This window comes from Falco cherrug, chromosome 5, assembly GCF_023634085.1.
Source record: "Falco cherrug isolate bFalChe1 chromosome 5, bFalChe1.pri, whole genome shotgun sequence".
Classification (NCBI taxonomy): domain Eukaryota; kingdom Metazoa; phylum Chordata; class Aves; order Falconiformes; family Falconidae; genus Falco; species Falco cherrug.
Genome location: NC_073701.1, coordinates 5,807,037 through 5,829,347, shown reverse-complemented (window position 1 = coordinate 5,829,347; position 22,311 = coordinate 5,807,037). Strand labels below are relative to the sequence as shown.

The 22,311-nt window shown below is 45.7% G+C and overlaps 1 long non-coding RNA gene across 1 annotated transcript; it reads left to right on the top strand.

The window, feature by feature from the left end:
• The first annotated feature begins 3,990 nt into the window (after window positions 1-3,990).
• Window positions 3,991-21,292, top strand: LOC129736112 (uncharacterized). The gene is made up of 3 exons (XR_008732285.1): window positions 3,991-4,157; window positions 6,242-6,326; window positions 21,170-21,292. It is a non-coding gene; the product is annotated as an uncharacterized LOC129736112 (long non-coding RNA).
• Window positions 21,293-22,311: the final 1,019 nt, after the last annotated feature.

The window sequence follows — 22,311 nt, the reverse complement described above, 5'->3', positions numbered from 1 at the left end:
AAAGCATATACTGTCACTACGGGCATTTTGGCTGAAATGGTAGGGGCTTCTGCTGCATGGAGATAGCCTGGAAGCTCTTTGTCACCATGGCCCACCCTGGGCTGGCTGCAACAGTAGAATAACACAAAACTACATTGATTCATTGTCAGGAATTTACAGTTTAAACTAAAATGTCATGAAATGAAATGGTTTCCACAGCAATGTCAGTTTTTCTCCCCTACATATATTAATTTTGTCCTCATTTGCCCCTGTGAGTCACCACTGAAAGTGAGACTTGGTGTCTGTAGTATATTCTGTTCCTGGTCTCTCTGTGTTATGTTTGTAGTGTAAAACTGTTTATGGCTGAGACTGTACTTGCTCTAAAACAGAGAGGATCCAGAAGAGCTTTAATTAAAGATGGTTTAAGCTAACTCTCGTTCCTGCTGATTCTGAAGGGTGCCAAGAATTCACCTTCATGCTTCTGGAAGACCTCTTTCCTGTTCTCTCTGCTTACCCCACCAAGCATAGCAGTGGAGGGTGGCCTTCATACTTTCCTACTATTTAGGGTACATGCAGGACAGGTAAACGTGGCTTAATTTAGGTATTGCTTTTCCTGACCTTACTTCTTCAGATGTAGTGTGTACAAAGCAGAAACAGGGTTTTGTTTTATGGTAATTTTAATCTTCAGGTACAAAGGAAGAAGGATTCCTAACTTACAAATGACAGGCTAACATGGCCAAGGTCTTTGAAGAGGATCCAGAAAGCTGAAACCTTCCCTTTAACTTCCCTTTCCTACATTAAGTTGAAGGCAAAGTAAGCCTGAAAATAGGCAAGGCTCCAAGTCCACAAAGAAGGTTTATCTTTACGTGTATGGAACACCTCTTAAGTATTTGTCCCATCACCCAGACTGTCAGATGGCTTGATTGATATCCCACTATTTCACTAAATTTTTAATGAAGGAAACAATAGTAGTAATTTCTTGGTATCTAATCTGTGCTTATGGCAGGGAAGGCAACAAGGTGCACTGATACCATTTGAGACCTGTTTTCTCTGATTTTGGAACAACAGAGAGCCAGTGAAAGGCCCTGGGAAGTCTAAGTTTAGGAATGGTGTATGTTACACATCAGGTCTATTAGGAATTAACATGGTCTAGCATACACACCTGCAAAACCCGCATGCTGAAATTGAGAACAGGCCTGCTTTCATTTACACTTCCTTATTCCAGATCTCACATCAGCTGAATATTTCTCTGCCTGTACCATCTTCATCCTGATGGTTTCTGAGCTCCAAACAAAATCTGGTTTTATCACACATGCACCCTCCAGCAATCTAATTCCTCATCTTTCTTTTCATGCTGTACTTCTTTCTTCTACTTTTTGATCAGCTAAGTAATGGAATTTCATGGTAGGTTCTGGTGATCATGAGACCTGAGGTCTAATGTCTTGAAGGAGAGAGTTGCTTAGATAGTTACACAGCTAGCTACTACTACACAGCTTGGGGGCATCTAGATGCCTGCTGCACTATCGGTCAATTGAAGTTTCTTCTGGCCACAGCCGTGAAATGGCTGTGGTCAGCTTCAAAAGTCATAAAAACATGGATGTCTTGCCTAAGATCTCATTCTAAAGAAAATGGTGCAGTCATGTGACTAGACAAAAATCAAATAATAGTTATAATATTCAGTAGCAATCTTAATGCCCAGCAGACTTGAGGAGTACAGTGTAACTCCTAGCACTCATTTCCCCCTGATCTATGCCTGTGTCCTGGGCTGTGAAGCTAGACAACTGTCGTAACATCACATAACAAAGACTGAATAGCCTAGGCTCTGTGTGTATTCAAACTACAGCTTCAATGCTCCATTAGTGTGCATTTCTATTGCCTCCATTTATATATATATATATGTATAGGTACATATATATATATATACACTTATATATTTGAATGTCAGGTATATAGGTTGTTCTAGTAAGGAAGAAGAAAGAGTCATATTTGCTTAGTTTAATACGAAAACAAAAGAAAAAGCAGAAAATAGAGAGCTGCCAGCAGCTATACCCAGCATTTTGCAGTGGAGGGGTTTTGTGTCTAACAGCCATGCCTATTAGACCACATCAGATCTTACAATTAACTAACAGCAGTAAGGGAGACACATGCCCTGGGTGAAGCCAAACAGCCACTTCAGTGCCTGTGCTGTATTGTATCGGGGACCATCCTCTCAGTGTGAGGATCTGGGAGGGCAATATCAAAGGAGGAGATCCTGCTCTGCGAGTTGTTCAGTCTACAGAGGAGATGGATAAGAGGCAGAGATTGTTACAGGGAAAACACAGGGAGGGAAACCTGGAGGCCAACAGGCATCAGTTTGATTTGGAAGAGCCAAGACAATGCGGTAGCTTCATGTACACTGGCAAAACCAGAAGCATCCTATGGGTATGGAGAGACATTCCTTTTTATCTCTGATGTGTAATTGCTGGTGAGGATCACAGTCAACTACTACAGAGAAATTGGGCAGGAAGATTTCAGCAGCCATACAATCAGGGACATAAGTGAGAACAGGGTGAGATCTGGGAGAGTTTAAGGTTGAGGGGAGAAGACAGGTTTGGGGCTAGAACAAAATAGAGTTATGGCCGAGTGCAAAACTGGAGCCCTACTTTGAGCATACAGACGGGATAGGTGTAATGAGTCTCTAAGGGCTGCAACTGGAGATGATGTTTTGCTAGCCAGGAAGGTGCATGTGAGATAAGGGTGGTTACAAAAGACATGGTTCACTATGGATAGTAAGACAACAAAGCTGAATTTCCTATTTTGTTTGAACCTACTACTTTCAGGACATCCTTTGGCATATGTTTCCACCACCAGGCTAACTCTCCAGTCTGACAGGCAGAGGAAAGCAAAGCCTGACCTGTTCCCACAGGATCTGCTGTCACCTGTGCATTTTGCCAGGGTTTCTGGAGTGTCGTGGTTAAATCTCAGCTGGCAACTAAGTACCACACAGCCACTCACCCACTCCCCCTGCCCTCCGCCCCAAGGGATGGGGAGGAGATTTGGGGAAAAAGGTAAAACTTGTGTGTGGTAAGAACAATTTAATAATTAAAGTAAAATATAATAATAATAACCAATAACAACACCGGCAATTGTAATGAGAAGGAGGGAGATGAATAAAATCCAAAAGGGAAAAAAACCCTAAATGATGCACAATACAATTGCTCAGCACCTGCTGACTGAAGCCCAGCCAGTCCCCGAGCAGGATTAAACTCCCTCCAGTTTATATCCTGAGCATGATATTCTGTGCTATAGAATATCCCTTTGGCTACTTTGGCTAATTTGGTCAGCTGTCCTGGCTGTGTACCCTCCCAATTTCTTGTGTCTCTCCAGCTCTTTCGCTGGCAGGGCCTGAGAAACTGGAAAATCCTTGACTTAGTATAAACATTCCTTAGCAACCACTAAGCCCATCAGGGTGTTATCAACATTAATCTCATTCTAAATCCAAAACACAGCGTTGTACCAGCTACCGAGAGGAAAACGAGCCCTACCCCAGGTGCAAGGAGGACATGGAGGCATTTCCCTTGTGCCACACGGCCCCCTTCCCGCCGGGAGCTGGAGCACACTGGCCTGCATGGGCCCGCGGGCAACTGTACCAAGGGGCCCTGAGGGGCTCGGGTGGGCTACTGACAACCTTTGCCACTAAGTAAAACCAAGTTCCTTGTTTTGGTCTGTATCTCAGGTTAGGTCAACTCCACCTGATGGAAAAAAAATAAATTGTGTGAGAGGTCTGGGTTTTGTCCCTGTGGATGGAGGGCAGCTGCCACACACGAGGAAAAGGGAAGCCCTCACCAGAACAGAGACCACCGCAAGGGCTGGCCATTACTGTCCTGTGTGTGTTGGAAGGGGCTACTGGTTGCAATAATGTATCATGCTTCTGGGGATCTTTTTCATCTGAAAGTCTTCTTCTTGGAGGAAGAAGGAAGCAGCGCTGAGCTTGGCTCCACATCCTGCTTCAGGGCCGGCAGACATGCGGGCCACCTCAGGTGCACCCGCCTCACCTAACCCTCCCTCTTCAGGGCTTGCACCGGGACGGCCGCACAAGGGCGGGCGATGGCGGGCCGCGGGCAGCGCTCCCTCCGCCCCGCCATGGCGGCCGGCGGCTCGCCGCTGAGAGGCAGGGGTCTGCGCCCGTGTACCACCAGGTAAGGGCGGGCCCGGCCGGCCTGCCCCAGCCATTACACCCCGCGCAGCGCCGGGACACGCCGGGGCTGCCCCTTCCCCCCGAGGCGCAGCCGGGCCGCCCGGCGCCCGCAGCCACGCCAGATCCCCGTGGGGGGATGCAAATGGCCTCCCGGGGGCAGGTCGCACAGCCGTGGCGGCCGCCGCTGCCTGCCACCGCCTTCCCCGGCGACGCCGCGGCGACCGGGGCGCAGCCGGCAGCTGCTCGGGGCTGGTTTCCATGGTGATTCCGGCGGGGGGAGGCCCTGGCGGAGGGGACACGTCTGTGGGGACGAGAGGGGGGAGTGGGGGCGGGGAGAGATGGCGGCGCAGGGGCGGTGGCGTTAACCCTTCGCATGGAGGGACGAGGCTTCCCCGCAGGCCAGCGGGGCGGCGGGAGGGAGCCCGGGTTCGCCGGGGCGGCTGCGGGTCCCCGCGGCCTCCCACTCCCCTGAGGCGGCGCGGGTGCCGCCCTGCGGGGCGCCGGCCCTGAGGCGAGGCGGGGGCTCGCCCCGCTGCGGCTGCCATTGCCTACCCCCGCACCGCACCCCCGCCGCCAGCCTCCCTCAGGCTGGCACAGCTGGGGGGACTGGGACGCTGACCAGTGCCCTTGACACAGGGCAGCGACAGGGTGGGCAGAGGAGGAAGAGGGGGGTGAGGAGCCTGTGGGGATGCCGCTGTGGCTGGCTGTGGCGGCGCTCGCTTTGGTGGAGGGCTGGCCTGGGAGCTGCTCAGTACGCCTCTGCAGCCGCATCCTCCGAGGAGCGCGCTTGCAGCAGGCTCGGGAAAGGCACCAGCCATTCTCCCCGTAAAATATTTAGCAGGTCAGCCCAGCCGCGTCTTCTGGTGGGAGCCGCGGTGGTGCCTGTGGTCATCTCGGAAATGCCCCAGTGTGGGACTACAGGGCGCGGGCAGGAGCTCGGGAAGAGCGGAGCATGGGGTAGCGGGCCCGGCCGCAGCAGGGCTTGCACAGCCAAGGCAAGCGGCGTGTGTAAACACCCGGCCTCGCTCTTCTCTTCGCACAGGAGTGAGTTGCAGAGTTCAGGACGGTGGTTACCGTATAGAAAAGTGCTTGTCACCATGGTGACCGAGCAATGCCGCATCTTCCTGGGAGTGGAAAGCAGCAGTCCCAGGGATCTGCGGCGTGAGACCAGTGGGTTAAACACAGCTGACTTTACCTTTTGAAGCCAGGGATCACAATCTATTACAATTGTATATATGCCCACGAGGTGAATTTGTTGGAATCAGCCTGGTGCCCACCTGACGGCTATACATGTACAAGGAGGACATCACGAGTTTATGCTGGTGTCCATTGCAGGCAGTGTCTTCCTAAAAGAGCCCTGCCAAAAACAAAGGCAGTAGCAGGGTGTGCAGTGGGGCAGGAGGGTGAAGGTGGCAGAGCAATTGTCTGTCTGCTACTTTGAATAGTAACTAAAGTTTGATCTGAAGGCTGAGACGTGTTGGTGGCCTTGGGTAGGGGTTGGCGTTCACAAAGTTTTAGTTCAGGGGCTTGATATCTAGCAAATGTTTAAATTTGCTTTAGGTAGTTATAAATATAACAGTGTATATTCACTTATAAGTTGAACATAAATAAGTTGAATGTTAGGCTCAAAAAGATTCGATGAAACATTTTTTTTTGCTTCTATTGGTTCATAAGGCATTCAGATAAAACCCCTTGCTATCCATCTCCACGTGTACCAGGAGCTTTCCTGGTATTTTGCAGGGGGGGTTGTTTTTCACCAGGAGCATACCTTAATCTGATGAAAGTTACTACTGCTGCATACAAACTTTGGTCCTCTTCAGGAAGTCCCAAGTACTCACTCCAGAACCCCAGAAAAAAACCCCTCTAAAAACCATAGTCATTAGTTGCTCCCAAGAAGGGTGACAAACCTCCCTGATCCACTGGCAAATTCGTCCGTTACTGCGTGTCTAGCTGTGAAGAGGGCAGCTCTAAATATGGTCTAAGAGACTCATCATTCACTGGTTCTCATACCTGGGAACTCAAAGGTTCTGAACCAGAGGGTGGGAAAAAAAAAGAAAGAAACTCAGTGGATTCTCTCTTATCCAGGTCTCCTTGGGGTCACTGTGAATGAAGCTTGGCTGATGGAAGTAGTGGCAGATTCCCAAAGTGTTTTGAGAAGATTTTGTTGAAGGTGGGAGGGTTTTTGAGTCCAAGAACTGCTTGCACCACAAAAGAGTGCCCGTGAGGGTGGTGAAAACGACACTCATGGATGAGCTACCCAAAGTATGCTCAGACAAGTAAGGCAGTGCTGTACTGTGAGTACTTGAGCATACACCAGATGAGCTGGTATATCTGTGCTTATCCATGCAGACACATGAGCCTGGGAAGAAAATTAGTCATATTAGCATAGTGTGATATTGAGGTTAATCTCTCCCATGTCTAAGCAGAATTCATTTGGTCCTGAAGCACATGTGGCCATATTGTTTCCAGCTCTGGAGTTATTTGGGGCAGAACTACCCATGACCAACTCCAGGAAGAGTAGGCAGTAGCTACAAGGGGTCCTGTAGCACCTCCAACCCAGATGTCAGCTCTGCCAAAGCCAGGCTGGCAGCGTCACTCAAAGAAAGGCTAAGCTGTGTAGAACATTTATGGCTGAGGTACTGGCCTCTCACAAACATCCTTGTTGCCTCTATTCTTTCCTTCCTGGGGTCTTGAGAGATCCCCATTCCAGTTCTTTTCTGCCTTCTTTCCCTTCCCAATACTTTTTCTTTCTCTGTTCTCTTTTGCACAGGAATAGTCCAGCTGAAATCCCCACATAAAAACTGAATTTTACCTGTACTCCTGGGAATCTACCAGCCACCTCTGGCACTGCCTCAGGGGATCTTTGCTTGGTGTAGTCACATCCTTTGAGATCCCCCAGCTCGGATATGTTTGCTAAAGCTAAACCTGGCAGAAAACCCCCTCCGTGTCACCCCTCCTCCTTTCCCAGGACACTGTGGGAATGGCAGCAGCAGCAGAATAACCTGGCTGCTTTTCAGAAGAACATATCCCAGAGCACAGTAAGGCAGTGGCCTCAACCACTCAGTGTAATTAAACACAAGCATCATTTTTTTGTGTAGCCTGTGCTGTGGTGACCACAGCAGTTATTCTCATTCAGCTGGAAGGTTTAGAAGGCAGAGCCATGGTATTTCATAGAAGATCCTCCTTGCAGGCAGTGCCTTAAACCATTTCATTGAATGAAATGCACTTGTGGAGCGATGAGTGCTAGAGAGGGGAGAGGAGGCAGGGATAAAACACACCAGATAGAACCACACCATTTCTGGCTGTGGTTCGGTAACAGCTCTTCGGGTGGCACCTGATATAATCTTAGGGTGAAAAAGGCTTTTTATACATAGTGCTTTGGCACCCTGATAGCATCTGTCTTTTTTTCTTTCTCTCTTGAGTTCCTCAGAGAGGCAATATATTGTCTTCCCTCTAGTTAAGGTGGGAGGGGGCTATTTGTATAGACAGGTCACTCTGTTTCTGTTGAAGGTGAAATGGAAGGGCTAACTAATTCATGCACACAGACAAGAGGATATAGCACTGTACGGTCAGCCATTACAGGAACTGTCAGTAAGACAGGGTGAGGCAGCTTGGCACAGTGCACACAGCACTGGCTGGAGGAAACCTTTGGGCCCGGGTATCAGAAAGAGAGATACTGATAAAGAAAAGCCGGTCAAAAAGGAAGGGAAAAGCAGAATAAAAGACAAGGGGTCAGATTTTTTGGCTGCTATATACAACCTTAAATTCTTCTGGCATCTTGGTGGGGAGAGAAAGGGTGTGTGGCCACAGTACTTTTGCATCCAAGCTACTCTGGACTCTAATACATTCAACATAGAGCCAAGTGGTGACGTTGCCAAGGGCAGAGTAGCAAGCACAGTCTGGGACATGCCAAAGGGACTGTGAGATCCCTTGCTACCTAGGATGGGCTTTACATATTATGCAGAAGGTCCTGAGACAGACAGTCAAAACCTGGCTCATGATCTGCTGAAGGAACCAGCAGAATTGGAGAGCTCCAGAGCTGGAGCTCCTGCAGTTCAGGCTTGGACTTCCTCAGAGCTGAAGTGCTGGATAATGCTGCCAATGAATGCACAGGAAATTTGGCATCCACCCTCAGCTAGTGCAGGAGAATAATATCACCTGAGTCTTACATAGTGCTTTTCATCAAGAGATCTCATGTCTGTTGTCATTACTGCTAGGTTTTTATATCTTAGGAAACAAAGATGTGGAGAAGGCAAGCAAAATTTCCAAAACTGCCCGGTAAACTGGTGGTAAAACAAATAGGAAACCTGCTGCCTCACACTGCCAAACAGAGTTCACTTGTCACACACAAGGGGATGAAACATAAGGCTGCTGTCTCCCTCTCAGTCCTTCTGAGACAAAGCAGAAAGCTCTCTCTGAGGTTGTGGATACTGAGGTCTTCTGTGCCAGCATAGCAGATGCCTGCGCAGTGTGGGTCCCACGCCCTATGAGGATCATTGTCCAGACAGCATGTCTCACTCTGCAACTGGTCTGAAGTATTTGCTCCTCACGTGGGATGGCAAATGGTGGGGAGGTAACTAGACTGATCTCCCTTGTAAGCCTGTGCCTGGGACTTGGTACGCAAGTTCCAGATGGTACAAAGCCCCTGCTGCTTGGATCTGCACAAAAAACTGCGTCTTCCTCAACCTATTTCACAATATATTTGGCTCGCTCTCGGTTGGTTGCTATTTGTACGAATTAAGCTGAGCTGCCAGGAACGTTTGCAAACAGTAAAAAGCAAAGTGGGATGTACAAAGCAAGTCAAAATAGGTTTCAAATCTGGCAAAATGCCTGCAGGTGCTTTTAACATTTGACTTACTCTAGCCCATATATTACACACCCACACACTCATTCATCCAGCTTTCTCTTGCCCTCACGCCCACACATGCTCACCCTTCACAGATTCATTCACCTTCTCTCTTCCCTCCCCACTTTCTCTTCCAAACATAGTCATTCCCACACACAAATCTACCTCAGACACTCTTTGTTCCCCATATACAAGCACACATACATTCAGTGAGTGCTGAGTGCGGTGTCTGTAGGTGGTATGTACACATTCGTATAGCAGACGATGCTGTAATCTTATACCTATGCTGTGAAAAAGCCTTTGGGATTAGTGAGCTGAGAGCTCTGATTGCTTTCACTTTCACGTAAAATACCACTGATGCAGTTTATGGGGCTGGCTGTTTCCATCCTTTCCTGCCTCATCATGAACTCTGCCATCATTTTCTACAGAACCTCCCTTTCTGCTCATCTTCCCCTTGCACCCCTTGACTCTTTCTCCCTTTCCTACATTGCTGCCCAAGACCACAGTGTTTCAGAGGGCTTGGCCATTCCTGTCTCCATGACCTAACGCTGGCTCTAGTTATCTCACCGAGAGGGTGAGCAGGGATGAGCAATGAGTCTGCCATGCAGTGGTGGGGCATGGGGCAGGAAATCTAGCAAGGTGTGGTGAAATCAGAGGCAGGGACGGTAAGTGGTGGGATGGACCATGCTGCTATCTGAGCAGTGCTGTCCGCCTGGCATCGAGCCTGCCTCTAATGGAATGTGACCCACCGCTGGGAATGAGCTCATCTGTAATCCACTTAATTGAGTTTTATGAGCAGGGCTCTCACATCAGGGAGCCAGCCTGCCTTCTTCCTAGCACTCACCCTCCTTTGCTTGTTGCCTGGGGGAGTGGGGGATGCATGTACTGCTCCACTGGGCTGTTGATCTTCTGGTTTCTGATTCTCTGCCCTGGAGAATGTGCAGGGAGCTGGACAGACATGCTCTTCAAGAGACCCACTGCCTCATGGTCTAACATAGTTCGCTTTTGCTGCAGGTAGTGATGCTCACATTTCCATGTGAATATCAGTGATACTGTCAGGCCTGCAGAGCCTTGAGTTCTCCCAGCTTTTCGGTCTCTGTGCTAGTGCTGGGTACTGAGAGGAGAGGCTTTCTTGTGCCATGCAGGTCTCATGTACATATGAACCATCTTACCTGGGAGTCCAAGTGGGATGGAGACAGAGGCATTCTGATTGCACTCCTGCTTTCAGTGTGCAGTGATCTAAGTGGTGGAGCTGTCAGGATCCCATAAGAGCCTTTGTTTACACTGTAATGTCTTGCCATCTTTAGCATCTGCATCTTCATTTGTTTATACTATGTGAATTGGTCACATAAGGGCCAGCAAACAGACAAATCTGTTTGCTGTCTGCCAAGGGATTTGCAGGCTTGACTCTGCCTGATGAAAGATGCAGCCTTTTCTCATGGTGAAGCAGAGCAGGGGGAGAAAGAGAAAGTGAGAGAGGGAGCCTTCTCCCCAAGGGAGCGTTACTTTCCTTGGAAAGGGCTAGTAGAGACCCTCTGGCATGCTTAATTTGGGATGTGTTCCCTCCAGCACTGGCATAAATGCCTATATTTGAAATAAATGCTGAGTGCAGCTCCTGCTGCTTTTCTATTGCTTGTGGTCTACCTTGTAGGAGGAAACTTTGACATGGTTTCCGAGCTAATGTTGTGTACACATCGCTGAGCAGTAGCTCAGCACTTCCTAAAATCCATAGCTTTAAGGAAAGGTTATAGTGTATAGAAGGGGAAAATGGCCTGATACATTAACAAAAAGACTGTAACAGACCTGTGCTGGGAACAGCAATGTCACCACCGCGCACTGAGTGATACTTCAGGTGTTTCTTAAAATCTCCAGATACTGGAATCATGGAAATACTTGATAATAAAAGATTTCATTTTTGTAAATGTGCGCTTCTAGTCTTCACAGTTGCAGACAATACTGGAAAATTGGACCCAATGAAATCTGAGAACTGAAAACCCAGAGAGGAAATAAAAAGAACCCATTTTATGTGGTTCAGGGGTTTTTTTTTTTGAATGGCATGGTTTTTAAGCTAATCTCACACAGAGGTGCAATGACTTTCCATTGACATCCCAATGCTGAGACACTATAATGACAATTCATGATGGTTCGTTGCAGCCATGCTACAGCTGAATGAAGTGCCTGTTTTCTTCCCTTCTGCTTTTCAAATTTCAGGACTCCCTACATCATAGGATCATAGAATAGATTGAGTTTGAAGGGACCTTTAAAGGTCTGAACAACCCCAACTCACTTAGTCTTTCTTCACAGGAGAGGTGTTCCGGCCCTCTGATTACTTTTGTGGCCTTCCTATGGACCTGCTCCAACAGGTCCACGTCTTTCCTGTGCTGCGGTCTCCAGAGCTGGATGCAGTACTCCAGATGGGGTCTCACCAGAGAGGCAGAATCACCTCCCTTGACCTGCTGGTCATGCCTCTTTTGATGCAGCCCAAATGCAAATGGTTGGCTTTCTGGGCTGTAAGCACACATTGCCGGCTTATGTCCAGCCTTTCATGCACCAGTAACCCCAAGTCCTTCTTGGCAGGGCTGCTGTCAATCCCTTCATCTCTCAGCCTGTATTGATATGGGGGGTTGTCCTGACCCAGGTGCAGGACCTTGTACTTGGCCTTGTTGAACCTCATGAGGTTCACATGGGCCCACTTCTCAAGCTTGTCCAGGTCCCTCTGGATGGCACCCCATCCCTCAGGCATGTCAACCACACCACTTAGCTTGGTGTCATCTGCAAACTTGCTGAGGGTGCACTCAATCCCACTGTCTATGTCCTTGATGAAGATGTTAATAGTACCGGTCCCAATACAGACCCCTGAGGGACATCACTGAGCTCCATCTGAACCTTGAGACATTGATTGCTACCTTCTGGATGTGACCATCCAACCAATTCCTTATCAGCTGTTGCTTTTGAAGAGGAAGTCTTTTTGTCTCATAGGCAACTAGAATGTGAATCCAGCTGGGTCATCAATTCTGTGTTGTTTTTCAGATTCTTGCAAAATGAGTGTTGCAGGACTGCAGGATTCTTCCAGTACCTAGCACCTCACCTTCGCTTCTCCCCTCTGTCCCAGCTCCCATGTACACATATATGTGAGGAAGGGCTTTAGATCAATGACTCTACTATTCTATACTGGCAACATAACAGACAAACCTGTTGGAAATCAGTGCTGAAAGACTGGTATTCAGTTGGACAGACTTAGACAGGGACTTCCTTGGAGTGAACAAAGAAAGTTTGGGTTTTTTTTTTTTCTTTCATACCCTTTAAAGTCTGAAAACAGTCATCCCAGCATTATGTGAAGTCCCCAAATGGCCATGTAGTTTAGACAGAGGTAACACTCTTCCAATGAATCCAATGCTGGAAATATTTTCTCCCAACTTAAATGCCTTCTTCTGCCCTACCCTTTCACTATGAAACTCCTGACATCATGTTTGATACTATTTTATCCCTTGAGTAGTAACTAGCTTAAAAAATGGCAGGAGACCCTTGGTATTGCCTCCGGTTCTCTCTATTTACAGGATCTTCAAAAACCATATGGTATATGGAGAAAGGAAGAGCTGTTCAAAGGATGAAAGCTGTTTCAGTAAATGTGGTTGTTAGGAGCCAGCGGAGTATCTGGCATTGATGAGAGCAAAATATTTTAGGATATTTGTACTTTATGGCACAACCGTTTCTTAAAGAAGTTTTGTAAAAATGATTTTTTGAAAAGTACACTGTCCAGGAAATTGCTTCTGTCATATCTCAGAGCACTAAAAATGTCAAAGTTCTTGCAAAAATCTGTGCAGTGTTTCACTCCACTGCTGCTTCAAACCCAAAGAAAAGCTTATGTGTGTCTTTTCCTCCCAGTCCATAGCAGTTGGCCCAATGAAAGATACTGACCCTCTCTACAGCATTTGCCTCTAGATGTTCGGGCAGTAGTGGGGGCTATCTGGTTTATCCATGACAGGCAATCTTGAAGTAGCCAGGTCCAAAATAATTACTGCTCTTTCCTCTTCCTTCCCCCACTAAATCCCTTCCTTCCATGGGCGATTCCCAGGTTTGCTGGTGGGGCTGGGCTAAAAGCAGGAGACAGATTGCTGACAGGGGCTGTGCTATGCTGTGGAGGTCCATACCGCGTCGGCTGTGGAAGGTCATGCATCTCTCCACTCTCAGTAATAAATACACAGCTTGGCTCCTCAGGCTAGCCCTACCCCACTGAGCTCTTCACAGACATCTATAAAACACCCACTCACATGTAAGCGTATAAACAAGCAAACAAATCATGCCACCTAAAAAACTAATTGAACAATTCCTCCTACAGCCTGGGAAGGAAAAGAAGAAAGGAGGATGTTGGTTGTTTCTATTTCTGAAATATTCAAGAGCTACTTAACTACTATTGTGACAGAAAGATAGATAACTAGGTTGATTAGACATTAAGAAGAGGGAAAGTGTGGAAGAGAGAGAGAGGAAGAAGCTTTGTCACATGGCTCTGTCAGCTTGATTAGTGGCTTTCTCCTGAATCCTCAGTGGAGTGGCCTCTATGGGTCAATCTCATTAGAAATAAAAATGGAAGAGCTGCAGGAGTCTACACTGAGCTTACCTAGAAAGTTTGACAGCATGGCCTCTGCTCAGGTTTGGAGGAAGAACAGCAAGGTCAGAAGGTGACTGAAATGGAGATGGCAGTGACAGTGGTACCACTGACCAAGCAACCTGTAGAAAACCATTTGTTCAGTAGGCCACAAAACCCCCAGGTTTGTTCCTAATGACAAACCAATGGCCAAGACACCACAAGTAGATGCTGAGCAGACAGTTTTCCAAATGAGCTGACTAACCCACAGGTGACATTTCTTTACAGGTTCTCAGAGACTTGCTGAAGTGTGTTGAAGGTGATTCTAAGAAATAAATCTGTCTCACAACCAGCAAGTAGGGTTTTGTCATCAGCCATCGTGGGGCAGGGCAGCGTGAGGCCTACCAAATTTTCTCAAGCAGGAATGACATCTATATAACATTCAAAACGACCAGGATCCCTAATGTCAGAGTATTTGATGCAGGGAGAAGTTGTCAGGAAGAAGGAAAAAAATCTGGAGCTGCTCTGGGCAGCTGAACTAGTCTCCCAGTTGGTTTTCTAGAGAGTATTTTCCGTGCAGCAGATGACCAGGTGGCTATCAGGTATCTCAGGAAAGAGGTCAGGAAGCTCTTACGCTGTATCAGGCTTGCGGTTCCTATGTTCATCTGCACTGGGTTTCTCACTGTAGAAAGGGGCTTAGTAATACTTTCCTACCTCACGGGTAGAGCAAGTTTGGGTCCTGCTTGTGAAACGCTTTCTTATTCTCTAACGCAACACAGTGTGCCCGTGCTGTGGATGGCCTTACAGAGAGGATTGTGGACACTTGGCATCTGTTCCAGGGGGCAAGAGGAGAAGAGGCATATGAGGGTACGTGGTGTGCTTGGGAAGTTTGCAGTACATCTGCTCCTGCTCTATCAATTCTGTGGATAGAAAGAGGCTGACGTTAACACTCGCTGTATGGATTTTGCAAGGTCTGCGGTGGTACGTGCTTCCTGCAGTAGATTAGAGTCAATTTCTGTCCTGTCAAAAGTGGTTAGAAGCAGTCTAGTTTTGTCATGTGCTTGGCTTTAGATATTTGTGTGGTAGCTGAAGGCTGTGCTGGCCATGTCAGGAAACCACTGCTTCAGACTTCCAATGGGATTATAGCCTAACAAGGGGCAGAATGCTGCTGGTCATGAGAGTTTCCCATGACCTCTTCAGTGCTGCTGAAAATGCACCTGTGCTGTTTACAGGTATCATAGCCAGGGGTACTGCACTTCCATGCTCATACCCTCTGAGAGCAATTCCTCAGGCTCCAGGCTTTCACACTCCTAAAATGAGATCTGCTGTCTCTCCTGTTCTTTGCCTTCATCCCTCCACTCCAGTCGCCTGTAATGCCAGTTGGTCCTGGCTCAGCAGCCTTTCTGTTGGGAGCTGTGTGGCCCTGCACTGAGACAGATATCCAGACAGCGTTCTCAAAGCAAAGTATCATTAATCAGAGCAGTATCATAAGGCATAAATGAAAAACCTTTCTTTTAGTCCCTTCTGGTAGTAAGACAGCTGCTTTTGCTTTTCCAGTCTCTCAGTGGATCAATTTTTTTGGTGAGTTTGGGCTCCACAAAAGTATTCCCTTTCCCATGTCTCCAAGGAAGTGTTCTTAAAGCCATATTGATACTTTGGCCCAAATTCTTAGGCAAAATCCCCCTTGTTACCTAAAAGTAGCATTTTCCCAGGGACTGTAGCAAGTTGCTGCCTGATAGTGACCTTAGTTGTGTAGCTACAAGTGCTTATTTAGAGCTAAGACAATACCTTTGAAGCTGGTTTATTGAGATTTTTTTAAAATAACTTTTTCCTCTGCGTTTTTTCTTTAAAGCCTGTCTACAGAGGTTGTAAAAATTCTTGTAGCCCAACATGGCCCTGCAAATAATTCCCCTTTAACTACTCTGTAGTATCACTGATCAGCTCCAGGTTCTTCACTGCATTTTCATTGTAATATTTGGTTCTGTTATGAGATAATTTGGATACTGGAAATGAAAGCGAGGATATGAAGCTCACTTTTGCAGAGGTCCCCCCAAAACTATCGACTAACTGCCCTGGCTCTGAATCAGTGACGTGCAAGGGGAATGCTCTATATTGCATCCTCTAATTCTTACTGTTACCACTCTCCATTGTATAAAGAACTCTCAGAGGCAGACATTAATCTAATATTCCCATTAGAACAATCCTGCTAATACAAGTGATTTAAGCGTAGACTTTTGTTGTAGAAATAATAGCTTAAGTGGAGGTGGAACCTCCTCTATACATCTTTTTTTTTTTTCTTTTGAAATCTCAGGGCCTACTGTGTATTATATGTCACATGAAATATCAGTGTAACTGCATATTGTAATTTGCTTGCAGCACATATCATGAAACGTATCAATGACGTGTTTGACAATGATAGCAATACAGAAGTAATCTGTTTTTATGATCTAGCAGACTTTTTTTATCAAGCTGTTAAAGTCTCTTACTATTTGTTGGTAGTATAGTATCGTAACAAGAAGCACCATGTAACTAATATTGCATCCAAAGTGAAAACATTGCTTATAACATCTTCTCCCTTGTAAAACAGTCTTGCCAGAAAAGGCCTTTTTACCTGAGCACACAGGAGTTTATGTGATCAGGGACTTCCCTCTACATCCTCACATCTCTGCAAGCGTTTGTGTAGTTGTGAGTGATGGAGTCTACAGATGAAAATGTCAGGCAGAAAGTGTTTATGCAATTTTGAAAATAATGTAGACACTATAGTTGAATCTGAGAGAGATAAGATTAGACTGTATGTGCTGTGTGTCTGTGTGTATGGAAGAAAGTAAGTGAGAGAGAGATTACATTGTGTTAGGAAAAGGAATGACAGTATATATCAGAGAGAGATAAAATTGTGTTTTCAGGGCCTCTGTGTTAGATTTCATTGTGCAGGTGTGTGTGTAGCTGTGCTTATGCTAAAGAGAAGATTTGCTTATGTGTGTTTAGCGGGTGAGATTACAGTGTATATGCATTTTAGAGGTGCAGTGTGTTATAGTATGTATGCATGTGTATGTATGTATGCATATAAATGACAGAGCCTACACTCTTGTGTATGTTAAAGAGAGGAAGGTCATACTGTGTGTACTCAGAGAAAAGTCAAGTCACAATGTACGTCTGTTTCACAAAATGAAAATATAAGTATAAAAACAACATAGCATGTAAGTTTATATGTATACATGTGTCTGTATATTAGATAATTTGTAAACTCTCTTTCAATTCTGTTCACAAAAGAAACCACTATCAGTGTTTTAGAAATGTTTTTCCAAAATTCTGGAATATCCTAGAGCTTTTTATACTTTTTCATTTAAAGCTCTTAGGCTTTTAAAACTTGCTATTAAAATATTTGTTGAAGAGGCAAAACTATATTTAAGGAAGTATGACTTAAAAAATTCCTCCCTGAAAAAAAGTATGTTGGAATAAGTGCTCATTTCATTGATGAACAGCACTTGGAGCAAACAGAAAAAATCAAAAATTACCAGAACTTGTATTTTGCCCAAAGCAAATTTTAATGGTAGTTGTTGGGTGTTTCATGATAAATTCATTCAAAACAGTAAGTTACCAAAGATACATCTTTCCCTCCAGGAAACATGAACACGTACTGGTGATTCAGAAGCTGCAAGTTGTGATATAAGCATGCATTTTTAAAAAGAATGCATTATATCCTTTTTCATGAGCAATTTGTGAATCTAAACTCCTTGCTAAAAGCACTCCTTTTTTTTTTTCTCCCTCCCTCTCCCCCCCCCCCAAAAAAAAAAAAAAAAAAAAAAGTAATCACCTGAATAGTGGGTTTATCTGCATTGAGAAAAGGTAACATTTTGGATATGCTAGAGGAAAAGTATGACTAGCCGTATGATGGAGAGAGAATTAAGGTACTCCTTTTTATGTGCTGAAGAGAGAAAAAAGCCGACTGTCTTTTCCCTGACTCAGACCTCCCCTGCATCTTGACAGCGATGCCTCTGCTTTCCTATATCTCACCCATATTTAACTCTCAGCAGCAGGAACCCCATGTCTTCACAGCTCTACTGGGCTGAGATGGCCCCTTCAGATATGCCCACACTGTCTTCTGCTTCCATGGACAAGGGCTGAGTCCGCAAGGCAGCATGGCACTGGGACAGGAAAAGGGGAGGCCACTTTCCATGGCCTTCAGCTTAGTCACTCCAGCTGTTGTCACCTTACGCAGGAACAAAGTTGAAGTGGACCACTGACAACTGCTTAGAATGTTTTAATTTGACCTCAGCTTCATCATTTAGGTGATTTAGGCTGCTTGTGTTCCTGTGGTTTCATATTGCTGCATGCATGTGAGAGGTGGTCTCCCTGTCCTCTCCTGCTTACAGTCCCTGAGGTGACTGGATACTCCACGTTACCTCATGACCTCATGCAGTAAGCGGTGGAGAACTGCATGGTCAGGACTTGCTTCTGCTAATCTGAACGCAGCATCTGCATGTAGGCAGGTGTTCTCCACAACCGTGATTCATATGCCCGTGAATTCCATGTCATGGCAACCTTAGGAAAAGCTGTTGGACTGCCAGGACTGTCAGCACACAGGTTTGGAGAGAAGCACTTGGCATCCTCCTTCACACCTGCTTCTAGCAAGGGGAAGAAAATCTGCCTCAAAGTGGGTAGATACTTCTCAGTCCTGCAAAGGCATGTGCAAGGGACAGGGAGAAGGTGGTAGGGGGCATAAAGGGATATTTGTGTTTGGCCAGCACTGCTTCTTCTGTACCTGGGATGGAGTTCAAAGCTTACTGCTGGCAGCCTTTTGCTATCGATAGCCATAAATCATTCATTCCATGGGGATTCAGTCCAGATGAATTCCATTGGTACTAATGGGGATCCCTCAGTGTCATTCTGTAAGGCCCTCATTGCGATTCAATAGTAATTAACTTCTGTCTGTAAGTTTGCCTCTCTGGCCTATGGCCATCTCACCTCTGGCTGCGAGCTTGATGACAGGCTCGAGGTGTGAAGAAGGGTGAGACTCTGTGAATACTGAAGAGAAGAAAGTGAAGACAGAGCTCTTTCATCTGTTTCAGCACTAACCCAAATGCAAGCTACTCTGCTAGCTGTGCAGGATAGCTATTAAATGTCTGCACCACTTCGTGTTTTCATACGATGAAACCTTCCCTGTGTCCCACGCTCCAGTAAGATGATATGCAGACATTTACTCAAACAGTTAATCTTCTCTGTGCTCATTCCCCAAGATAGCTGGTGCATCTAAATCTGGACCGCACTAGTTTTAGTGCTGGTGGAATCTGGCTCTGCTGTGCTTTGATAACACCTATACAGCTTGTCTTGGTGGCCGTGTCTTTGCACAGAAACACTCAACAAATCCTCCTCTTTGTACTCACTCAGGCACTTTGTAGCAGGTGCATCTGCTGGTTCTGGTGTGCTCCTGCGTTCACGTGCACTGTCAGGCTTGCCAACTCTTGCCACCTCCATATGATTCTCCTTATATTTGCTACTTTTCTGCAAAGCCACAGCTCCTAGGGTTAGGTGGTTGCATGAAAATGCTGGCTGTCATGTAACAAGGGATGTAAATTTGTAGCTGATTGTGGATAAAGCTTGTAAATGTAGTGCTACAATGGATCAAAAGACAAAATGAAAAGACAAACTTTATTGTGTGTGATTGCTGGATTTCTAAGTCAACTTAATACTTTTTTGGGGGGGTGCACAGCTCAGATTTTTGACCATCCAGTGTGGATGTAGATATACCTTGGTATACACACGTGCCTTCTCAGCTGCATATATAAAAATACACATGCATTTGGTTGTAGATATGCATGTGTACACCCACATCTGCCAACTGCATATATCTCCTTCTCACAGAAACCTTCACTCCCACTCTGCCTTTCTTCCATACATTTTACTTTCTGCAACTTCTGTCCACCACCTTTCTCTGAATTATGGAATCTCCACTGTTGCTTGTACTGAATAACCTTCTCCCCTGCTCTCCCTCGCTCCCTCCCTCGCTCCCTCCCTCTCCTTCACTCCAGGAAAGCTCTTTCTGATTCTCTTTTCACTGATGTCTGGCATTCGTACCTCTGTAGACAGAGAATGGCAGGAAGTCAGTGACGTGAGCAGACAGAATAACTGGGGAATAAAAAGGAGTTGGTTGAGAATCTGTAATTAGAAGCCCAATTTCCATTTCCTTCTCAGGCACTTTTAAAATCCCTTTCAGGGGTTTCTTGACTGTCTCAAAATTGAATGTCATTGAGATTTTTTTTTCTTCCTTTTTTTTTTTTTTTTTTTTTGCATCCTCTTGTTTCCTTGGCAACAAGTTGGTGATGCAGGAGCTAGAAATGTGCTGTGTCTCCGTGGAGATGTTGGCGTGGGTGTGCCATGGTGACATCCACGATGGACGCACAGCTCTACCAATCCTATCCCACCCCTTGCAATAAGCACAACAGGCCCAGCCTCAGAGGTGACGCTTTTATTTTTAGCTTCATAGGTGTTAATCTGCTCTCTTTTCATTACACATACAGCCTGAGGATGGGTCGTAAGATCCAGATGCCTCATTAGTTACATCTGCACAAATTGACTAACTTGAGGAAGGCTTTTAGGGCCAAATCTTCAGGTTTGTATTCAGGAACTTGTTAACTTAGAAGAAAGTACACCCCTATCTTGGAGGGACACCCGTTGCAATGACTTAAGTCTTTCCCTTTTCTTAGAGAAGAAAGAGTTACCAGTCATTAATGAATAGGACTGTGAATCAGAGCTCCTGCGTTCCATTTTACTCTAAATGAAGTCTTTTCTCTCTTTCATACCTCAAGGGCTGCTCATTAGAAACGCAAAGAAGCTGCTATCGCTCTTGGCCTGGGGCATGGGAGATTAAATTTTATTGAGATGTTTAGCTGATGGGTTCTGAAGCAACTTACTTGTATACTCACATAAGACAAAACTGTCTCTTCCAAAGAGTCTGTTGGTCAGATTGCTTAGCCCTTGTTTGAACCTGCCCAACAGCACACAGGTAGCCTATAGAACTGTTCACAAAGCAATAGTGTGTAAGTTTGGAAGACATATGAGACTAGACCTCCCTGAACAACTCAGTGTAATGTACTATCCCTCTTGTCCAGTACACTCAATAGTTTTACAATATTTGTTTTTATTGTGCATACAGCCTGTTCAACCTTCTTATTCTGTATTTTGCATTCATCGATGTTCTGGCTGCAAGCCAAGACCCAAACCCTGCTTTGACATAGCTCTTGATGCATACAGAAGCAGAGCAAGGGCTAGCCACAGTCTCATCAAATATCTGGAGGTCCTACTGCTTTTTTTTTGTTTGTTTTCTAGGAGGCCGTATGACATCATACAGAAACTGTGATGTCAAGAAGGAACCCTCTGGGTAGGCTTTTGGGAGTTTGCTAAAGATCTTCTTACTGCCAAATGACTGTAGCTTCATCCCAATGGGATTTGCAGTAGGGCTCATCCACGCAGCCATAAAGCCAAGTATCAATTTTTTCTTGCCAGGAAGACCAATTAAAGGATTAAATGTGAAAAGCTGAAACCCATAACATCCATGGCGACAGGGTTTTCTTTTCTTTTTTAGACTGTAATGATCTTTGCAGCATATTGTTCTGGGATCAGCACCCTTGGGGATACATCAGTACGGTGATTGATGGAAAGAAGCTGGAGAGGGAAACCAAAGCAAACTCAGCCAAGGCAAGATAAGCTTCTCTTCCAGCCATGTTGGCAGATTTTTTTGCCTTCTTTCCTACACTTCTTGAGTGATTCAGGCACAGACTGAGTTTATTCAGCTTCCAAGATGGCAAGGTGCTTGTTCAAAAGGTGTTTTATTGTGTGAAGCCAGAGGAAACAGGAGGAACAATCATACACCAGAGGCACATTAGGAAGATGTGTCATTGACACACTATGTCATTGAGAAAGAGTGAATCCAGGTTCTGTTTTTAGGGACATTATGTTCCAAGGCAGGCACATAAATCTGACTGAAGTGCCTTGCTTGTTGTATTTAAATCCAGAGTTTATTCCTGACTGTCAGTGAAATCCAGGTCAGATTTTTCTTTTTATTTGCACTTGTATTAACAGATGAAAGGAGCTGATACATCTGTCTAGCTCCAGCAGTACACTCAGCATTGTATCTAATGTCTAAAAGAGGCCTCCTGCCTCAAGGAACTAGTATCTCATAGGTGTGATTTGATAAGATGCAGAACATCATACCAGAGACACTTCTACTGACTTTGGTGGGGAAAAAGGCTGCACATTTACTGGGAGTGGAAGTGACACAGCAGTGCCTGCAGCTTGTAACCTATTATGTGATGAATTACCTGGAATCAACAGTAAACGTAGGGGAAGCTGTCATTGGAAAACTTGGTAGAGGAACTGTGTCTAACATTTTGTGACTAAAACTAAATAGACAGGAAGATGAGCTCAAAAACTTAGGCAAAACTAGTCTATGGGATTTTTTCTTTATTTTTTTTTTCTAGATACTAGAAAGTATCTGCTCAAACACTTCAGTTAAAACATTGCACTGTTTATGTTTCCAGCCCAGGAAATTACCCTCTTCTTTCATCCTCTCCTCCTCATCTCTGGTGTCTAGAGCTGTGGGAATGAGTCCTACACTTATCAGGAGCACTACAAGGAAGATCCTGCCAGCTCAAGTTCTTCCCCATTTTGGGTGGTCACAGGGAAATCCCAGAGCAGCTTTCCTCATACCCAACAGCAAGTTTTCCC